This window comes from Misgurnus anguillicaudatus, chromosome 17 (assembly GCF_027580225.2).
Source record: "Misgurnus anguillicaudatus chromosome 17, ASM2758022v2, whole genome shotgun sequence".
Taxonomy (NCBI): domain Eukaryota; kingdom Metazoa; phylum Chordata; class Actinopteri; order Cypriniformes; family Cobitidae; genus Misgurnus; species Misgurnus anguillicaudatus.
The window spans coordinates 31,254,097-31,270,821 of record NC_073353.2 but is presented as its reverse complement, the minus strand read 5'-3'; the positions used below and the strand labels follow the sequence as shown (position 1 = coordinate 31,270,821).

Below are 16,725 nucleotides of genomic sequence, written 5' to 3'. Positions count from 1 at the left end.
ACACACACACACACACACACACACAAACTCAAAACACACTAACATATTACCAACATTTATTTAAGTGTAACCAGAAGCCAGTGGTGTTTTTAAATGATGTCACACCAGTAAAGTGGTAGAAACTAAGTATGTAATACATTTCAGAGACTAAAGCTTGTAGTTATGAATTCTACAAAGATAAGAATAGTTTTTCCCCAAGTCAAAAACCTACTGTTTTATGCAACTGAGCCATAAACAAGCTTGTTTATGTATTTGAATCACTCCATCACTTACATCAGCAGGTGTATGTTTTTCCAATTTACATAAAATTTAACTTCTACCGTGTATTATAATGCAATCCCTAATTATGTCATTGGAAGCTGGTTTTGTTTACTTACCAAAGCCTTTTAAGTGCTTGGTAAGTGTTCATTTTGGACCCTTCATGCCAAGCACTAAAGGCGGGGGAAGAAAGCATGGAGAAGGATGAGGGTGGGCCCTGTGCTGTTCTGAACCACAGGCTCTGGTGTGGCTATTTCGCTTTCTTTTCAGGATGTCATTATGTGATTTTCAGAGCAAGCAGTGTCTAAAATAGCCCTGTCTCTCCCTCGACTAAACTGACTATCCAACCCAAAAAAAAGACACAAAGTACAATAGCTTTGGAAAACCTCCAAATGAAGTACATAATTCAAAGAACTGAGAAGTCCAGAAGTCATAGTGAAAACACATGATGGTAAGGCTAAATGTTTCATGAAAGCGGATATTTACAGTATGTTTACAACAGGAAGACTGGCAGATGGCTTAAATATGCTTCTTCTGAACTGCTATCTCACCCCAGCAAGCACTGTGATCGACATTATGTAGTATGGAACGTGTGCTGTGTTTCATTACTGTATTCTCTCTCTCTTTTACTCTCTCCTTTTCTACTCTTCAAAAAGGGTTATTTGTCTGAAGTTTACAGTTTTACAAAAATGTAACTTCTAGCAGAGAAAATGCAGCCCAGTCTCACGAAAATTTTTTATTGTATTTTTGTGATATTATTACGAATTTCCGTGTTTTTTGTGATCGTACAACAAATTCCTGTTTTCGTGTGATTATCAAATATTGGTTACTCAACTGTTTTGTCCTATTTTCTTACCATTGTCGCATCGGTTTAGGGTTAGATTTACATAAAATGACATCCCTACCCAAACCAAACTCTAACCCTAACGCCAGGCGATATATAAAAAATAAATCAGAAAAATAGTATAAACCAATATATAAAGTGACATTCTAATGCAAGCACCAAATCTAACCCTACACCGAAGCAACAATGGTTTAAAAATAGGAAAAAGCAGTTGAGTAACCAATACGTGATAATCACACAAAAACAGGTATTCGTTATACGATCACAAAAAAAACGCAAATTCGTGATAATATCACGAATAAAGAATTAAAAAATGATGTGACTATATCACGAAACCTCATGAGACTGGGTAGGAAAATGTATAATACTTGAAGACTTCGTTAGCAGTTTCTAGAAATGCAATTTAGCAACCACAAATGGAACTTATATACTTTTAAGATACAGAAAAAAATATATATATTTGCAGAGTTTGGTTCCAAAGCGCAATAAATCCATTTTGACTAATTTGGATAAAACGTTTTCTTTACCAAGAAAGTGACAAGATGAAAACCACTATTTTCTGTTTCAAACTTTTACATACCATCTTTAGGTTATAATAACATAAAAAATTGAAATCCATAATTAGATTTTCAAAGACTTATTATAAAAACTGATTATTTTTTCCGCAAAATGCAATAAATGCATGACAAGGTTTTTTTTCAAAATGCTATAAATCTATTGAATCAATATATAATGTGCATTCATCTTTGCCTTTGTATATTAATTTAGTTAACTAGTGGTATATACTTGAAGAGTTTCGTTGCAAAACGCGATAACCACCGTTTTTTTTATTGTTCAGAAATCTCGTTTTTTGGTTGTGCATTCCAATTAATTTCAACTGCAGTTGGTTTGTTTTAATTTAAAACTTCATAACTTAAAAAATACAGCTAAGTAGCACCATAAAACAAAATAATAACATGATAACATAATAATAAACATGTTTTGTCAAAAATGTAAAAAATGGATTTATCTCATTTTGCAACGAAACTCTTCACTTATTAAAAAAAACATTAATCAATACACTTACTTTGTCATAATAAGTAATGCATTGTCATTGCAGCTGTCATCCTTGGGACATCATCGCTGAACTTTTTTGACAGCGATCAGCTGTAAAATATTTTGGTCCTGCTCGATTTTCGTTGACTTCGAGTAAAATAATGGAAAGTTTTCATAAGATCTCCTGGGTTCAATGTGTTAGCATGACAGAAGCTTGATGCTGTCGTGTGAGAAAAAGCCACAGCCGACATTTTTCCTTCTCTCAAGTGCCTCTCATGTAAATTATTAGATTTTAATAGCTTACGTTTCTTTCCCGCCACAGAAAATCACCACAGGTTTATCAATGCCATCAAAAGTATTATTTTGTTTTTGTTTGTTTGTTGATCACACAGTACAAAGTAGATGAGGAAAACTGTGTGTACACAAAGTGCTGCCATTGTTGTTTACAATGCGTGGATTTATTGCATTCTGCAGAGAAGGAGGACAGGGGTCTATCGCCTTTTTTGGAAAAAGGTATGACAGAATAACACAGCGGATATCAGATTTTGCTTAAAATTAAGAATTGACTTTTTAATACTGACCTGATACAATACTGATTTTGGCAGTAACTAATTAAAAACAAAAGTTTATCGCGTTTTGGAACCAAACTCTTCATTTGTATTTTCTAAAAGTGGCTTAAAAGAACACATACACCTCAGTAGTCATAACATTGCAATAGTGATAAATATACCATATCACCACATCAATTTTAAACTTTCATAAACTCAGACATCTCATCTACATTCTTTTAATAATTCTATTAAAATCTCAGGGGATGGATTTATGATTTTTCTTTCATTATACTGTTAAATTATCTGAGCTTTGGGCCTTTCTAATGTCCTAATTATAGATTGTCAAGATCCCAATATCTGTCTGGCAGATGCGGGCTTTGAGAATATTGTCTGCGGCTTTATTTCCAAGCATAATTATTTGCTAACAAACCAGGGACAATATTTATGACATTGTCATCTACAGTTGTTTGCAAATCAGAAGAACATGGGAAGTCATGTGTAAATATGATTTAAAGTATGTAGTATTCTGTACCCCCAAATAATGGTTCATAATCTGTACTTATTTGTACTAACTGTACGTTAAAAATATTCTCGACAACAAATTTCTTAAAAAAGGTCCTTCTGGATGTTTCACACGTTCAATAAACTGACATTTATCACTTTTACTTGTTTTCGGTCAATACATATAATAGGAGTAGCGGAGCTATCTGATTTTTATTAAAGATCCTTATGAACATACTTACAGTTACCACTGCTAAGATTTACCCGTGAGACCACACCGCCCCATGCCACCAGAGCCAACAATGATCCACTGTCAAGTTTAAAAATCTCATTATTGCCCAAATTGTGGTATTTACTAAATACCTATTAAGTGCTTGGGTATTTCATGGTGTTTGGAAGCTTGATATACGTCATTGCATTGCTAAATGTCTTCTTTTGTATTCCTCAAAAAATCCAAGCTTACAAAACTGAACCATAGATACAGTAAGCAGTGCTGTTTTTCAACAAGACTTGTGCGTCAGTATTAATTTGGTTCCGACAGGGAAACAAACAGCCAGGGCCATCAGGCCAGGTCCTGGTAAGCAGACATGTTTGCTTTGATATGACATCCACTTCATTGTTGCTCTCGATCATCCCCACATCCTCTCTACCCCCACATAAGGATGGGACATTGTCAGCCAGCATCCATTTCTCTGTTTCTCTCTCTCTCGCTGGAGTCTTTCTTACCCCGCCACAGAAGGAAGAGAGAAAAAGGGGGTGACCAAGCCCCCTTATGGGCATTACATCATTGCTTTCCCTGCTGCAGTGCCTCCTAAAAAGACTGTGTGCCTGTACACAATTCAGTCTTACATCACATCACTCCATTGAGAAGCATTTATGTCATTTTATTTCTTACTTCACTAAATCATTGCTTAAAGGAAATACATCATCCCAAAAATAAAACTTCTGTTATCATTTACTCGCCCTTGCATCTTCATATCCCTCTGCGTGTTTCTTTTTCTCTGTGTAACACAAAAATGACGTTTATTAAAGTCTATCCTGGCGGCTCATTTATACATACTGTAAAGAAAGTAAATGGGAACTGGATGAAGTCAGTTTTGACATCAGTAAATTCAAAGCACATCCTCATGCATTGCATGTTTTAGCAATTAAGACCTAAGGCAAGACATCTAAAGGTACTGTAGCATATTTAACTGATGTGCTACTGTACAGCAAAGGGCTTGAAATATAGTGCACCACATTTATAGTCCATTATGATGCTTTTTATATCACCTGTCCTGTATAATCTCTCGCATTGCAAGGAAAAATGAGAGTCAAATAGGTTTCAGATGACATACGGGTAAAAAAACTGAGAAGAGGTACAGAATTGTACCTGTAGTCTCAGTTATTAAAAGATTCAGCAATACAAGCTTTACAGTATACATACCTAGTGAAGCAGGGCAAAGCAGCTTACTTTGCATTCAAGCTTGCATTGCATTTATACTATCTGTCTGTACCCTGGGAATCGAACCCATAACCTTGGTGCTGCTAACTCAATACTGAGCTATATGGACACTAAACTTTCTTCTAAAATCTGCACCCCGAACTATTAAAGGATTAGTCCATTTTCTTAAAAAAAAATCCAGATAATTTACTCACCACCATGTCATCCAAAATTTTGATGTCTTTCTTTGTTCATTCGAGAAGAAATTATGTTTTTTTTTTAGGTAAACATTCCAGGATTTTTCTCATTTTAATGAACTTTAATAGACCTCAACACGTAACAGTTTTAATGCAGTTTCAAATTGCAGTTTCAAAGGACTCTAAACGATCCCAAACGAGGCATAAGGGTCTTATCTAGCGAAATGATTGTCATTTTGGCAAGAAAAATAAAAAATATGCACTTTTAAACCACAACTTCTCATCCATCTCCGGTCCTGTGACGCGCAAGAGCGACCTCACGTAATATGTCATTACCTGAAGAGGTCACACATTACGTATGCGAAACTACGTCCCAGTGTTTACAAGTGTGGAGAAAGAGGACCGTTCCGACGTTGTTTTATGTTGAATTATACTAATTAATTTCTTTGTTTGAGTTTATTGTTTAAAATGGTCCGCAAATGTGCGTTTAATTTATGTAACACGTGACCTTTCCACGTTACTACGCAACTACGTGAGGTCGCGCTGGCACATCACATGACCGGAGATAGACGAGAAGTTGTGGTTTAAAAGTGCATATTTTTATTTTTATTGTTAAAAATGACAATCGTTTCGCTAGACCCTTATGCCTCGTTTGGGATCGTTTAGAGTTCTTTGAAACTGCAATTTTAAACGGCATTAAAACTGTTACGTGTTGGTGTCCATTAAAGTCCATTAAAATTAGAAAAATCCTGGAATGTCTTCCCCAAAAAACATCATCTTATCGACCGAACAAAGAAAGACATCAACACCCGGCATGACATGGCTGTGCATTTTTATTAAATCATCTGGATTTTTTTTAAGAAAATGGACTAATCTTTAAATAAATGATTAAGGGGCGGTTTCCCGGACTAGGCTTACACTAGTCCTAGACTAAAATAAATGCAAGAACTGTCCAAACTAAAAACAACTTGCACTGACATATCTTAAAATACATCAGTGCCCTTTGTTTTGCCTCAGAATGAACACAAGTAATGTTTTTAGTAAGGCATGTTTGTTAAAACTAGTTATATTTCCTAATTAAACTAAGGCCTAGTCCTGGCTTAAGATAATTCCAGTCCGGGAAACCACCCCTACATGTCTATAAATGAGAATAATTGGCAAGGTAATATAAAAGCGTGTGCAACAGATTGAGATACATAGATACATGCATAAGCCAACATACATGCATACCTCATAATATAATTTGCACATCACTATACATAAACAACTCATACTTTTTGCTCCCTATGCGGTCTAAAGGAAAAAGCCATCACTGTGGTGCCACCGGGTTTAACAGTTGGCAGAGCTGTTTCTGCAGCTTTCTGCCATTACAGCACTGCAGGACTGAGATTGACAGCAGATGAAATGCTGCTGTGTCTCTCCTGCCCTGCTGCCATGATACATGAAGGCTACAGTCACCTTTATCTTGACCTTATTCAGCAGCGACACAGCATGGTTCGGAGAAATGTGGATGAATGGTTTAGAGATGGTCACAGTACCTACATGTATGGTACCTATGCTTTGGTACATATGCTTTGTGGCAGGAGGGAGGGGAGAATAAAGGACTGTGAAAAAGAAAAGGGATGGAACGACTGACTACAGTATAAACTCATATTTTACTACTTTGTCATTTTACTCAACACTTTGGGGATGAAACGGTCCCTGAGGAAAATAGCTAGTAATATTAGACTGCCTTCCAATTTATATGATCTATTGTAAGCCACAGGACTGGGTGTCGATGTTATTAGTGCGTTGCTAGAAATGTATCAGTGGAGATTCTGTACATTTTAAACTATAAACAGTATAAATATGGATACAAATATTTCTCAAAATATTTTCCTTAAAAAAAATTACAGGTTTGGAACAAAAGATGAGATCATTTTTATTTTTGGGTGAACTATCCCTTTAAATTTCACTCTGTTGCTAACACAAAGCTTCAGAAACTTTGAATATAGTGTGCACATACAGTAGCAGTTCATCCAGTTGTGGCCTTTAATAGTGTTCAATTCACAATTTTGTCTAAAAAAAAAAGATGAGCCCAGCCCGTTGGGTTGTAATTTAGCATATGCTGGGTTGTTTTAACCCAAAATGCTGGGTCAAATATAAACTTTTTTGGGATTTATTTAACCCAACAGCTAGGTTCGTCCGTTTTTGATCCAACGCTGTGTTGAAAATATGTATATTGTCTATATTGCCTATATTGATTATTTTGTTAAAATTGCCATTATTGTGATAAAATAACTGATACCATGACAAAGGATTTTGGTGGTCTGGCCCACCCCCGTTGACCCTCAGCATCATTAAATCACTGCTGTCATGTATTTGGCCAGTCTGGGGTGATGGTAATGGCAGGTGTCTAGACAGCCCACATCACGTCACCCTGATTCAAACAAACACTTTATCTCGCAAACACACACACACACAATACCTTATTCACATCTGCATTTGTGTGTCTCACAAAAAGCTATAATTACACAGCTAGTTAGCTAGTAAATATTCTGGAGCGAAGCAGATGATCAAAACCACAACAGCAGATGTGGACACATGCAAAAAGCATATATTATCATTCAAGGGAAATATATTATCAGTGAACAAAGGGGATGGGAGGAAAATAAGCAAATCTATATAATGCCGAATGCCGGTACTGCCTGTAGCAGCTTGATGGACCAACACACACCTTATGTGCCAGAGCGTTACAATGACGCAGCATCTCTGCAGCATAGCGAGCTGGAGGAAGAGGAAAGAAGAGAGGCAGAAAGAAAGGATAAAAAGATAAAAGACCTACCTGGTGGGATCAGCGAATAGGATCCTGTTCTTCAGTGTGTAGCACAGAGAGAAGGCAAGGAGAACCAAAGATGGATCTGGAGAGATACAAGAAATGTAGCAGGTGAGCTCAGAGTCCGTTCATTTCTGTCATGTGACCTCGACGACCACGACGGACGATCCTCGTCAATGACCGGAGATGTGCTATACCTCTCGCAACGGACAACATGTGTGAGTATAGCACAGGCTGTTCATACTGCCACCTTCTAGCGAGTGAGAGAGCGGTGGATGAGCGAGGGGGAGGGCGCTATTGGTGTGTGTGTGTGACACTGAGAATGGTAATATAATTAACAGCCTCATAGACTGTAAGCAAGAACATGACTAAAGAATTCATGAGTAAGCCGAAGGTTCTGGAATCCAAAACTGTTGCATGTATCGAGACTGCTGCATGAATGGTGTTCAAATGTAATGGGTGACACTGCATAAAAGGCTATGAAGGATTCATCAATAATTCAGTAATAGTTGCGTATGGCAATAAGATTCTTCAAAAAGGTGAAATAGCAGTTACATTTGGTCTAACATGGTTTACATATATTAAAGGTGCCAAAGAATGCATTGAAATAGTATGTTAAATTGTTGTCTTTTAACTACATAGAAGGTATGTGGCTTTATTAAGTACAAAAATTATATAGAAACATTTGAACTCTTTCCCATTGACATTGACAAGTTATCTCGTCAATCCGCAATACTGCTATTATCCACAAAGTGGCGCACTTCCGTAACTTTTAAAACCCGGAAGTATCGTCCTAGGGCAAACAGCTGCATGTCCGTCTAAGTTTTTTTGCTCAAAATTTTGTGTTTTTGAAGAAACCTACCCATATTTGAGAGGTGATAAAAAGAGAATTGATGAATGTATATAAATATAAGAGATCTTATGTTTGATAGGGCAGTAATGATTAATCATGTAAATGCGCATTTTCTCAATGAATTAATTTTAATGAATAACGGTGAAATCCCAGCACATCCAAAAGGCAGCGGGCGCTCTCTTGCAGAAACTCCATTTCTGCCACAGAAGAAGCCACTATTCTAGGAAATATCTATAAGAATATTTATATCAGCTGTTCTTCAAATTGTTTCAGGTATTTTCATGATAATAACAAATATTTTAACACGCACGAGCTGCGCATGAAACACAGAATCGCAGCCTTGAGATTCAGAATCAATTTCAGACAGGTATTTTTAATGGGACACGCAATTTATCGTCCGGCCCTAATGTTTGACACAGAATTTGAGAAATAATCAATTGTTTGGAGATTTTGAACGTTTCTGAGTGGTAGGATTGTGTATGGACCTGAAAAACGTAATCGTAATGTCAGCCTAAACGCTAGCATATACCAATAACTGGCATATAGCGCTAACTCAGCAGTCACAACTTTGTTTTTAGCATTGTAAGAACATTGTACTTGATTTAATGTGTTACCGCATTAACACATTAAGTGCGGCCTGCGGTGGTGTGCACGTCACAAACTATGAAAAATATAAAGTACAATGTCGCCCAACGAGATGTCTTCAAGTTCGTGTGAACGCAAACAACCAGCAGACTCCGAGTTAGTGCGCATTTGCAATGAACACGCACGTTCTTTAAGAAACGTATATCTGATCCTCGTTAACATTTTTATATTTCAAAATATATGTATGCATTATATGTAAGACCTATATGCAAAATATTTTTAAATTCTAATTTGTAAAGCGTCTTCTAAATGAATAAGTGTATTGGTTAAAGGCGGATTGCACGATTTCTGAAAAACACTTTGGGAAGGGAGTCGGGCCAAATACCAAAACAGACTTGTAGCCAATCAGCAGTAAGAGGCATGTCTACTAACCGACATCATTGCCTGGGTTGCGTACGTGTAGGGCAGGTTTATCAAAAGAAGGTCCAGATCCTATTGGGGTAGGGGCGTGTTTGTTTAGGTGATTTCAAATGTCAACTTTGACTTTCGGAGATCATGGAGCCTGCCTTTAATGGGAAAGTATTTAACTTGGGTGCTTCTAGTGGACTAAACAGAATAATACAAAAATTGTTTCCCAAAAATATTTATGTTTGTTTTGTACCTATGCCTTCAGGAGAGGACACTAAATATATAGCACAAGTCGCAAGTTATTTCAAAACATTTTGTATTCTTTTGAAGAGGCGATCACAATTTGTCATTGGTCACATGATTTCCAGGTTTACAACTCAAACCTCGAATCGAGGCTTCATTTGGCACACGCATTTATTCTCAACGCAACCTTTAAAGCTTTGTGTTCCATCACAAGTACAATTGATTTTTTTCACCAGTGTTCCCAGGTTGGCCACAACTCCTATTGACACTATAAAATACCACATGCAGGAAACATTAATTGGAAATCTGGCAGTAACTGATGTTCATATGGCCTCAATATTGACTCCCTACCCTCACTGACTCGACAGAATGCAGCAAGTCTTCCCAGCAACTCTCTGTTCACCAGTGGGGGACTTAATAGTGGCAAATTTAAACTGGATCAACTAAGATCAAGTCACAGAGCTGCACCCAGTGCTGCTGGCATCACTGCTCGCACAACAGAGGATAATATAAACAGCTACAGCATATTGGATAAAATCCATCACACACAAAAAACATTTTGGTGTTTATCAATGGTAAGTAAGAACAAAGGACAGTTACATATTTATTCTAGATTTCATCTTCTTTTTCATATCATCTTCATTATTATTTTTAAAAAATGTCACACTAGATGCTGCACAGATAAAGAGAGCCCTAAAACAATCCTCACCTCACCTCAAATCCCTGCTATGAATGGTTCCCCGCCGGCCACGTAATCAATCTACTTTCATGCTTGTTGCTTCCAAGGCTGTGAGGATTGCTCATTTTAATGCATTTTCTTGGTAATATGGGTAACTTCCTAAAATAGCATGTCTGATGGGCTTAACTGCATGTGGTGTGCCAGCACTAAATGGAGTAGAATGAGGGTGGGCACTGGTAGTTCAAAATCACATACGTCTGGCCATGTGAAACAAGAACGAAGACTCTAGTCTCTATGTTTGTTGATATGCATTATTTCCCCTGACTGCCCTTCCTAATGAAGTCTTACATTGTGAACAGTCTAAAAACTTAAACAATTTAATCTGTTTGCTATAGCAGTGTTTCCTACAATGCATACTGAGCTGTCCTGAAAAGAAAATTTGGAATACTTTAATAAAAGAGCTGAAAAAAGAAAGGAATAAGACAGTTTACTTTGCTTGTCTAAAAGATGTTCAGAACCATACATACACACGGACTCCATTAACTTGAAACTGATCTTCTGTTGTCTCTAAAACAGGAAGCGTAAAAGCCCCAAAGCCATGGACGGAGAACAAAGCCTTCGACCATAAACAATTTCAATCAATCATTCACAACAGAGACCTATTAGATGCAGAGGGTGGAGCGGATCTTCTTAAAGGGACGGTCCATCCAAAATGTAAAATTTGGTCATTATTTATTTACTCAAGTTAACCCTGTAAATTTCTGGGAATAGAACTCATGACCTTTGGTTGCTAATTCAGTGCTCTACCAATTAAGCTACAGCAAAACTTCATACAATGTTGACTCATACAACATCAAAACGTTCTGCAGAAGAATAAAAGTTATAAAGGTCTGAAACAACATATGAGTGAGTGAATGATGACAGATTTTTCTTTTCTATCTTTTAGGTGGGCTGTTCCTGTAAAACTTTTTTTAAGGGTTTAAAGCATTAGTTCACCCCAGAATGAAAATTTTGGTCATTAATGCATGCGCCAAACATGGGCATTGTACATCAGCATATACATATATATGCAGAGATGCCCCAACGGCTTACCCCAACGGCTCAGTCCCTCCAGAAAAACGCAATTATGCGATCGCATGATTCAATCAGCCAAAGTTTGCATATTTATGCGGCGGACGCATTTTTTTAAATACACCACACTTTCGCTGCATAAATTGCAGATTTCTGAGCACAAAATATACGGGGCTTGCTTGATTTCATAATCCCAGCATTTTCGTAGCAAAAAGCCACATATATCTTAGCAGAAAGTTGAAAAAAGGTGCATTTACTTCACACAAGCACAAAAATGTCCCCTGTTGCCATGGGAACGTTATGTAGTGACATAATTACGCAACGTGAACATCAATGAAAAGCTGCAAATAGTTTTTGCAAGATCCCTCAATTTTTGCAAGTTCCCGCAATTCCATCACATTTTTTAAGCAAACGTGTCGCAAGATCAAGGATTTTTGCCCGCAACAATCACAAAAAATCTCTGCGTTTTTCTGAAAGGACTGATCTATGGAGCAGTCGAATGAGGCATCTATGCATGTGGTATATCTATGGCTGACGCACAACGACGGTGTATAACGCATAGGTGTGCTGTGCTGGTTTTGTGAATGCACATCAGAGACTGACTTTATAAGAGTATTCTTATCGCTTCATGAAATAAAGATTGAACCACTGTAGTCACATGGACTATTTTGACAAGATCTTTCATGCCTTTTCTGGGCCTTTAAAGTTATGAGTTGCGTTGCTGTCTATGGGGGATCAGAAAACTCTCAGCGTTCATAAAAAATATCTTAATTTGTGTTCCAAAGATGAACAAATGTCTTACGGGTGTGAAACGACATGAGGGTGAGTAATTAACCATTTCAATTAAACTTTTTATAGAAACTTTAGTAACAAAGCAGCTAAATTATTTCCTTTACATATAAACATTTTCAACATTCACATCATCAACTGTCAAGAAGAAACTAAAAATGCACTGTTGATCATCATAACTTCCTTATTACATTTCATTAATCTTCCCCGCTTCAGCCAATCACAGCGTCCTCACTGCACCGCAGATGCTCATGTATACAGACTGAACTATGGCACTGTTATAGTGGATCAATCCTAATTAGCCTGATGGCTATTCCATCCCACAGTAACTCCAGACTGAAACGACACAGACTGACGGCCTTGGGGTTAGGACTCCTGTGGGGTGAGTTTAAGAAGGAAAGACATCCTCTAATCCAGCAAACCAGCAAAGAACAGCTGCACCCTGGATCTAATCCACCATCCACAGCCTCCAGCACCATTTAAACGTGCAAACAGTCACACGCTCCACCTGAGACCCACAGATGCTGCAGTTACCAAGCCACAATTCATCATATCACACCCTTCTGCTTATAAAGTGGATTTATTTGTTATTGAGTGTCGATTTAGGTCCTTGCCTATCTTTTGGCAGGTGGAAAAGACAGACCATGTCCATGACTTCTTTGATGATGTTTGTTTAATCTAGAACTAAATCTCTGTCTAGATTTCTGAACCTCATATTAAAGATGCCATGTGATATAGGGAGCTGCAGGGATTATGTATTTTTGTAGGCAAAATCCAGGAATGAGTAAGCAATTTAGCACAGCTAGTTTTCTTGTCCCAATGTTCAGTTTTTTGAATGGGGTTTTGGTTAACTTAAAATCCTTAAGATCTTGGGTTAACCCAGTGCTTCTCAAATAGTGGGGCGGGACCCCCAGGGGGGGCTCGAAGCGACACCAGGGGGGGCACGCAAGACCCCGAGGAAAATACTTTCAGGAAGTTATTTTTTTTGCACTGTCACTTAAAGACATTACACCCCAATCACACTGATAAGCCGCTTAAGTTTTTTAAATTATTTATTGATTATATTTAATTTAATTTTTCAGTATCAAATGGTCAAAAAATATTATACTTTAAATAAGGATTTTTTTTCAGGCAAATTGATGCATTTTAAGTCTTTTTTGTTACAGACTAAAAAACAATGTTAATAAAGTTATTCTTTGTTGTAAGTTGATCGATATTTCTATTTTTGTGTTTTCTTTAATGTTAATAAGGATACAATGTTTTGCAGATGTGTCATTTTATAGATAAATTATACTATTTACAGTCGCGGCGGAGAGTTGGGGGGGCGCGAAATCTTTACTTCTTCCTAGGGGGGGCGTGACAGAAAATTATTGAGAAGCACTGGGTTAACCCAAGCTCAAGATATTTTCATGTTGTATTCTATGATATTAAACCACTCCAGTAAGACCCCACAACAAATGATCTGTTTGTTGTAAAAAGCCTGTTCGCTAACAAGTTGCTTTATTGGATTACAGACGTTGTCGGGGACTTTATACGAAAAACGCATGAAAAATCTCAAAATCTATCAACAATGTCATGGGCACAATAGACCCCTTCACGGTTCACGTCACAGGCTGTTCTCACTGCGCATGTCGGGGTCAGAAAAGTCATTACAGCAGATTGAGTTGCGTATTATTCGGTATCGTCAAAAATGCCTACCTACGTCGTGGGCTGTGAAAATCACACCAGGTCTTCCGTTAAGTTTTCGCGATTCATGCAGAATCTCAAAAACAAAAAAATACAACATCTGCGTCTGCAAGCAATTAACATGCAGACTGATACAATGCAAATATCAAAGAGGCTTGTGTTTGTAGTGCTCACTTCATTTGAGGTAAGTCATCATTTTTCAGCACTGTTAGATTAAATTATAAAGCCTAAATGCGCGCGCACCCGATAGTCATTCAATGTTAACAAACCTTGAAGGGGTCTATTTCCCAAAAGGTTCATTCACAGGGGTTTTAAAGGGACAGTCCACTTAAAAAAAAAATAGGCTCATTTTCCAGCTCCCCTAGAGTGAAACATTTGATTTTTACCATTTTGGAATCCATTCAGCTGATCATCTTTGAGCGCGATGCTAATGGTCTAATCAGATTCAATGGATTATGCTAAGCTATGCTAAAAGTGGTACCACCAGACCCGGAGATCAGCTGAATGAATTCCAAAACGGTAAAAAATCAAATGTTTAACTCTAGGGTAGCTAGAAAATGAGCCTATTTTCAAAAAAAGTGGAGTGTCCCTTTAAATGATTTAATAAAATTTAAAGAGTCAAAAGCTTGGTGGTGTAGTTGGCAATAGTTTTACGTGCGCACGCGAAACTAAACTTTTTTTTTTAATTCTGCACATGAAGGTTTCACGTGAGCACGCGAAAAGTTTCACGTGGGCACATGAAACTAAACTTTTGATTTTTTTTACTCCAATGTCACCTTAGGGGCTTGGTAGCTTATAGCCTAAAGTAAACTTTTATTTCTAGTAAATGCTTTTAGATTTTTTTTAATGTATAGTATATATATATATACACTGTAAAAAGTGTTTCTGTGCCTTAGAAGATTTTAAAAAAATAAATTGAGTAAACTGTATAAAAAAAATTTAATTCTTGTTTTTTTAATCAAAATATGAGTTAAAATAAAATAAAAATTGGAATAAATTGATTAATTCTAAATGAGCACATTATTGAGTAAATTCAACTTAAATTTATTATCTATAATCGATTTAAATTTGTAAAAAAGAAATTAACTTATTAATTTTGTGTTAAAACTATATGAATTATTTGAGTAAACACAACTAACTAGGCAGTGGACTTGCAGCTCCCAGCATGCTTTGCATGGGACTGCATTTGGAGAGTGAAATTTGAATTGAAACTTTTTTTGTTTTGTTTTTAACTAAAAAGACTTGTTAGTGTTTAATGTTCATTTATCTTCGATATTTGGAAGAGTTTCTGTTTCTTCTTTGAGTTTTGTAGTTACCATTGTTCAGAAGACTGGTGCTTGTGCATAGACTGCATACTGAAGTATGTCGCGCTTTACAGCTGCCCAAAACGAAACTGAGTGGGTGTGTTGTTTGAATAAACGTTTCTAGCCCTCATCTGACGGCATAAAAAACATCAACTAACCATAAATACGCTACCTGTACCAAGAAAAGAAGGTTTATCTAACTGAGTAATACTAGCACAATTAGTTAACTCAACTCAATTTTATTGCATTCATATTAAGTAATGTTAGTGTGTTCAATATACTTAAAAAAGGTTGAAAGTTAACTCAACCTAAAACTTCCCATGCAGTCACTTGCCTCACTTTTTATAAGTTAGATCTAGGTATTACTTTTTACAGTGTAGTATAGTAAGTTGTGTTCATTTGTGAAGATTTATTTGATGGGCAAAACATGTATAATAACCTTTTGTTGATCACAGAGCTTATTTTTTCGTGATCCTCCAAAATATGGAAAAATCCTATTCCCAAGGAAACCCATGTAAGCAAACTCCTAGGTTGGCCTACAAAAATACATAATCCCTGCTGCTCTCTATTCCATCTGAACCTTCAAAAGAACTATTTGACAAAAAAAGCTTTACCCCTCGGGTTTGGGTAGGACAAAAGAGGGGGGATAGTAAAAATTGCCGGCTAAATAGAAATACCTTGGCTTTGGGGGCTAAATGACACAGCGGTGGTATTCACATACCAATTAAACCTTTTGCCAAGACAGTCCCTCTAGTTTTCTGCCAAAACACCCAGTAAGTGCATCTCCACACAAGCTAATTGGTCTCAAGCGAGTCCAGGCGGATGAAAGAAAAAACAGTAAGAGAAAAATGGAGAGAAAGATGAAATTACTGCAAATACACTGTACATATTGAATATTTAACCCAGCCCTATAGCAGATAAAATGACTTGTACGTGCACACAGACGATCGACACATGCGCATTGTAACAAAATGCAATGCATCACCGGGGCTACATACTGTACTACATTCTTCTGTAAACGTATGCCCGACCTACGTGTAAACACTATGTGCGGTTACAAAAATCCAGCAGTACCCTGAACCCTTTCCAACACATAAAAACTGAACTATACTTCTAACTTAAAGGAATATTCCAGATAATTTACTGACCACCATGTCACCCAAAATGTTGATGTCTTTCTTTGTTCAGTCGAGAAGAAACCACGTTTCTTGAGGAAAACACTGCAGGACCCCCCTCATCCCAATGGACTCCAACAGAGCCCAACATTTAATACTTAACTCAACACTCAACAGTTTTTTTCAACGGAGTTTCAAATGACCACAAACAATCCCAAACGAGGCACAAGGGTCCCATCCAGCGAAACGACCGTCATTCCCGACAAGAAAAATAAAAAATATCCACCCCTAAACCACAACTTCTCGTCTAGATCCGGTCCAGCGCGACCTAACGTAAATGCGTAGTGACGTAGGGAGGTCACGTGTTA

At 37.1% G+C, this 16,725-nt stretch overlaps 1 protein-coding gene across 25 annotated transcripts in view; it reads right to left on the bottom strand.

Moving 5' to 3' along the window:
* map2 (microtubule-associated protein 2) overlaps positions 1-16,725 on the bottom strand; it is a 137,310-nt gene that overhangs the window by 86,164 nt on the left and 34,421 nt on the right. For 12 of the 25 annotated variants that reach the window (XM_073855359.1, XM_055214545.2, XM_073855360.1 and 9 more), the window contains exon 1: positions 7,634-7,894. The exons of 1 other annotated variant lie outside the window; for it this stretch is intronic. The gene's annotated coding sequence lies outside the window, so the exon portion shown is untranslated. Of the gene's footprint in view, positions 1-7,633; positions 7,896-16,725 lie in introns of those variants that run through there. 12 more of the 25 variants (XM_073855358.1, XM_055214544.2, XM_073855365.1 and 9 more) reach the window with 3 other exon arrangements.